The sequence below is a fragment of the Anastrepha ludens genome, chromosome 3 (assembly GCF_028408465.1).
Source record: "Anastrepha ludens isolate Willacy chromosome 3, idAnaLude1.1, whole genome shotgun sequence".
In the NCBI taxonomy this organism is placed as follows: domain Eukaryota; kingdom Metazoa; phylum Arthropoda; class Insecta; order Diptera; family Tephritidae; genus Anastrepha; species Anastrepha ludens.
The window spans coordinates 51,742,493-51,748,492 of record NC_071499.1 but is presented as its reverse complement, the minus strand read 5'-3'; the positions used below and the strand labels follow the sequence as shown (position 1 = coordinate 51,748,492).

Here is a 6,000-nt window from a genome sequence, read left to right as displayed (position 1 = left end):
TTTATGGGTACATTAGAAAATGGAAATGTGAACCAAAAAGTTGTCAATGCCATCGAAATAGTTTTCTGCGCTTAAGAAATTCAGACACTGTTGCAAAAAATAAATCAATTTTAATATTTGAATTTTGCCGGACAAAAAAATATTGAAATTTTCGCAACCAATAAATGCGGTTCGTAATTAGTCCACCACCTCTGCACATCGTTGGGTTTAAATTATTACACGAATTTCAACTCTTGCAGAATTTCAAGATGAAGAGCAATCATTTAGGGCAATTAGATGTTTATGAAAATTTCTGCTTGATATTAGTGAGGCATTTCATTTTGAATAATGCTTGCTCAGCTTGCAGAATTCAGCGTTTTCTGAAATGTCTAAAAATGGCAGCAAACAATGCAATAAAATCAAAACCAATCTGTTTAATCATTCAAATTGAGTTCAAAAACGATTCATTAGCATTTCACCTTTTCATTTGCTCTTCGTAAACCTATTTTATTCAGTGATCTATACTCTTCGCACACCTCCATCCGCTCCCCTTCAGTTTTCTACGCATTTCAAAGTATCTAATTCAAATTGAGTACTTGCCCACTTTCTTATACGTGCATAGGTATCTATGTATACACTTTCCACATTTCTGCAACTCAAATATCTTTGCCTAGCAACATGTTCCTGAAAAGCGTGCTCTTAATATAATACGAGAGGGGAATGGTGAATGAATTTAATCGGCCTCGAATTGGCAGTAAATACTCTTCAATAAAGAGTTCTACTGCTACTGCATTAACATAGAATAGTCAAAATGTTGCTTGCTACCCTTGCGTTGTAAAGCAACATGTGGAGCAACATTCATACATTTATATGCCATACAAGAGAGTGCAATGTGTTAGCGGTTATTCGCAATGTTTAGTGTTGGGATGTATTTCGCGACTTCGGTGCTTTTCAAATCGAAGAGTAGCAGCTTGTTACTCATACGTGCTGATGAGCGCAGGAGTGTGTTGTATGTGCGTGTGTGTGGGTGTTTGTGGGCTATTGAAAAGAATGACGGTACAAGGGGGTGTGAGCGCCTGTTTCTAAGCAAAAGCCGCTGGCTGTTCGACGTTTTTTTTATTTTACAGGCAGTTGAGTGTATGTATGTGTGTGTGTGTGTGTGTCATACGACTCTTCCCACTAATGCACGCTATCATGTTAATATCTCCCATACAATCGGTTTACCATGCGACTCACGAACATTTTTTTGCATTTTTATTGCTTTGCAAATTTTACTATCGAAGAGCGTATTTGAGAGCAATTTGGCTAACAGGAGTTCTTTTGCAACACTTGCTCATACTGTTTGCCTTCTCTATACTGTTTGCCACCAACTTTTGCGTAGCAGAGGTTCGCATGCGAATTGTATGTTGACAGCAAATAGAAGTGGAAGTGTGTGTGGTGGGCGGGGAGTGGAGCGCCCAGACCAATAGGAGGTTTGTTGTATGGAGCTTTGGCATTGAGCAAGAGTTTAGTTTGAGTGAAATTGCATTTCGAACAGAGCGCATTCGCAAGTGTGCCTCAGCATGTGCGAGCTATTGTGCGAGCTAGCGGCAGAGATGGGACAGCGGAGGAGACAAATTGTTGAGGAACACTTTCGAGGCACTGAAACGCAGAAAAGTCTACAGTGAGTAAGTGAGTAAATTGTCGGCGGTCTAGTGTGTGTATGTGCGTGTGTGCGTGTGTGTAGGGGCATTTCAACTATGAATTAGTTAGCAGAACGCACGCTGAGCGCCAACGACAAGCTAGTTGCAGCGCACCTCTGCTGTTGCTTGGCCAGCGTAAGGGGTTTACAATAGGAAATTTCTGCACTCTTACGCTCACGCCAGTGTGTGTGTGTGTACACCTTTCTGTTTCTCACGACAGTGACACTGGCACTGGCCGTAACATTTCACGACTTTTTCTTCTTCGCTTAATTTTCTCTAAGGTTCATCGTCAGCGGAGTGTTAATGCGTTTGGCTCTACAAATGTTTGGGGATCGCCACAACTACTAACGCACGCAAAAAAAATCACTACTGACCAATACAACAAATACGCTGTGCGGGTAATAAGTAGGAGATTGGCAGCAAGCTCACTCAAATGGCATTAGCAGCGGCAGCAACAGCAACAGCAGCAGTAGCAGCAGCTCGCACACTTACACACGCACATACAAAAGTTTCTAGAAAACGCACACGGAGTGACTAGAGCAGTCATGACAGCATAACATTAGAGTATGTGTAGTAGGAGCAGGCTAGTCGATCTGTCAGCCAGTGAAGCCAGCTAGTCAGTCCGCCAGCCAGTTGGGCACTTAGCTAGTCAGCCAGCGAGGCAGCCAAACAGCGCCAACGGAAGGAACAGCCGTAGAGCAGCAGCCACTCGGGCAGCCACTCGTGCAGTTAGCCAGTTAGCACGCCAACCAGCAAACCAACAAACCAACTAACCAGGCAGCTAGGCAGCCAGCCAGCTAGTCAGCTAGTCGGTCAGGCGGCAGTCAGCCACCGCATATTCGCACACTCAGCGAACGCAACGCAACACATGCAAAAAGTTACTCGCTTGCAACGAACGAGACGAGACACGCAACGACTAAGAACGGATCGCAATAGCGGTTGCAGCAGCAATAAGTAGCTAACTCGAAGACCAGCGGCGGCTAAACATATAATAGTAAAAGGCGGAAAGAAATTTTACTTTACCAGAAAATGTAGAAAAGTAAACGAAGTTTTCAATAATAAAAAAAAAAATGTGAGTGAATATTTAGGAAAATTTCAAAAACTTACAAAATAATGCAACGGAATTTGCAAAATTAACTGGAAAACGTGTTTTAAAATCGGCGGTAAATAGTCGAAGCGGGAAAAGCGTAAATGTTGTGCGCATAGCGGAAGTATAGCAGTGAGAAAGTGCGGTAGGTTTGGAGGAATGTCGGACGATTGACCGACGGCAAAGTAGAGGAAGAGGAAAAATTTTGTTTTTTATTAAGGGCAAACAATTAGAAATAATGAAAACGAATAAGAGTTAATTAAAAAGCGAATTAAAACAAAATGCGCATAAACAGAAAAGTTTTTGAAATAGAAAACAAAAAATAGCTGAAAGTAGTGCAATAAAAAAATTTATAAATGGAAAATGAAAATAGTTGAAAAAATGCAATAAATGAAAATTTCTGTGACTGGTAAAATGGCGAAAAACTTGGTGATGAAAAATAATAATAAAACTAAAAAATGTAAAAAAAAATAAAAAAAAATTTTATTTATACGGAATACAAATTTTAGCGATTTGAGTGGTTGTTAAAACCTAAATAACCAAAAATTTTAGTGACTGTTAAAATATTGCAAATTAGCAAAACTAAAATAACAAACTTGGAATCAGAAATTAATTAAAAAAATTATGTCAATAAAAAAAATTCAGTGACTTTAAAATGTTAAAAAAGTTGCATAATTCTTATGAAAAAATTAATTTTTGCAAATTAGTTAATTAAAATAAAGTAATTAAATTTCAGTGACTAAAGAAAAGGCTAAAAAAGTGCTGTATGTACATGAAAGGGTTAATTAAAAAATTGCAAAAAAATTTTAAAATTTTATGGAGTTTCAAGCAGCTGCCATAAAATGTAGTCAGTGGCTTGGTAAAAAAGTGTGGGTATACTTTTAGATAGAGATTTACTTGTCCTGACTTGGTTTATAATGACACAATTTACTACAATTTTATTAGAACTAAAACCGTGAAAAGTGGTACAATTCCTAGCGGTGAGTTTAAGAAAATGAAATGAAATCTTTGCTTGTCCTGAGGTGAAAAATATAAGCAACTTCATAAAATTGATTGACAGTCAGTGACTGGGAATACTTATGACAGTGGAGTACCTCGCAACTTTTTTTTTGCAAACTTTTTAAATATATGCACATACATATACATATACATACACATATACACATACATATATAAAATGAAACTGAAAAAAGATTTCGAAGCAGTGAGAAGTAAGGACACCTGTGACTTTTGAGTGAAAAACGGAAAAAATTTAAAAATTAAATTAAATTCTCAAAAAAAAAAAAAGAAATACGTCAAATATTGAACTGAAATATTTGACTTAAGTTATAGCTGCCGTCTCTATGAAATTTTTTATTATTTTTTTTTCTGATATTAAAACCAATTCCGTTAAAACTCATACAAAAATATAAAAAATGATAATATTTATTTTTTGCACTAAAAACTATTTTTTTTTTGGTAAAATTTTACTGTTTTTGTTATATCATTAAAACCACTGCTAGTTCTAATGAGAAGTGGAAATTAATGGGGACGCATAAAAGTTAAGTTACGCCATATTTTACTTTTCTGTTAAAAATAAATAAATAATTGCTATATAAAATTTGAGAAAATGCAGTTAATTGTTTTCATAAATTGAACTTTACAATCTATGTATATTGCGTTGTATATTGCGTAAGTATGAGTACTTAGCAATTTTCGGTAAAAAATCGTCATGTGAAAAACTTACCAAAATGCTTGCCATTCTCGATTGGGGAAGAGGACTAAAGGAGTAGGTTAGGTTATGGTGGTAGTCGGTCTGCACGACCAACTCACTTAGACCTTACAGGTCCGTTGTGATGACTAAAGGAGCAAAAGTGTGAAAAAATGTTAGCACTCGTAAACGGAATCCAAAAATATGTGACTCCTGGCATGTGAAGAGTTTCATATGCAAAATAAATAAGAAAATAAAATGTGATCTAAAAAAATATACTTTTGTAAAAAAGTGAATCCAAAAAAAATATACTTTTGTAAGAAAGTGAATCGAAAACAAAAATATATTGTTTTAAAAAAGTGAATTCAAAAAAATTTACTTTTGTAAAAAAAAGAATTAAAGAAATATACTTTTGTAAAAAATAAAATTAAAAAAAATAGTTTTCTAAAAAAGTGATTTCAAAAAACATATACTTTTATATATTAAGAAAGTGACCTTTTTTATAAATATTTGGTGCGAAAACACGCCGTTATGAATAATGTAAGGGAATGCAGCGTAAAAAACATCCGTTAAACGCATTGAAATAAAAACATTTCAAAGATATCAAAACATAATACCAAAAAATTTTGAAATTTCCAAAAAAAAAAATTAAGCCATGTAAAAATAATTGCTTAAACTTAGTTAAAGGAAGAACCCTTTTAAGTATTATTGGTGTATTTTTTTTAATCAATGCGACAAAAATCCAATTGTAACTTTAACTTGAAGTATTGGCGCGCTAATTTCTATGCAAAAGAAAAGAGAAGAAACTTAAAAGCAAAGTAGAGAAATTTTCGTTAAAACAAAGTAGCGATTAGTTTTATTAAAAACAAAAATGAAATTTAATGAAAAATTAATAATATTTAATTAATTAAAAGATTATTAAAAAATTTTAAATTTAGTAATATGTAACTAATTAAAAAACTAAAAATTTATTTATTCAGTTAGAAAATTAAATAAAGTTTAAATTTAATAATATTTAATTAATTAAAAAATGAAAAATCATTAAAAAAAATTAAATTTAATAATTCAAAATATTTAAATTTAATAAAATAATAATAAAAAAATAATAAAAATAAAAAAATAATGAAAATAAAAATAAATAATAAAAAAAATAACAAAAGAAAAAAATAATAAAAATAAAAATGTATTAATAATATAAAAAAATATGTATACACATTTTTTTTTTAATTTGCGTTTTATTGAAATTCAAAAGTTCTTTTTTGGAAGAGGCTTGTGGGGATCACGGTAGCGCATGAGCAGCTGAACTGAATTCAAAAAAATTAAATGATTATTGTAGAACAATTCTTTTTAGTGAATCTGAACGGTTTATTTACCCAAAAAAATGTGTCTTGATATGAAAACCCCTTTGCATCAAAAAAACGATTTTAAGGGGTTGAAAAATTAAAAAAAAATTAATTCCAGCGAACTATGCAAATATTTATAAAAAGTGAACCGTTCAGATTCACGATGTTGCAAGTTCAAATAATTAAAGAAAAAGTTTATGCAAATCGGTCAAATAGTTT

At 33.1% G+C, this 6,000-nt stretch overlaps 1 long non-coding RNA gene across 1 annotated transcript in view; it reads left to right on the top strand.

Moving 5' to 3' along the window:
• The first annotated feature begins 1,785 nt into the window (after positions 1-1,785).
• The window catches only part of LOC128857935 (uncharacterized), a 185,484-nt gene continuing 181,269 nt past the window's right edge, over positions 1,786-6,000 (top strand). Inside the window, exon 1 of the long non-coding RNA XR_008453966.1 lies at positions 1,786-2,893. This is a non-coding gene — a long non-coding RNA (uncharacterized LOC128857935). The remainder of the gene's footprint in view (positions 2,894-6,000) is intronic.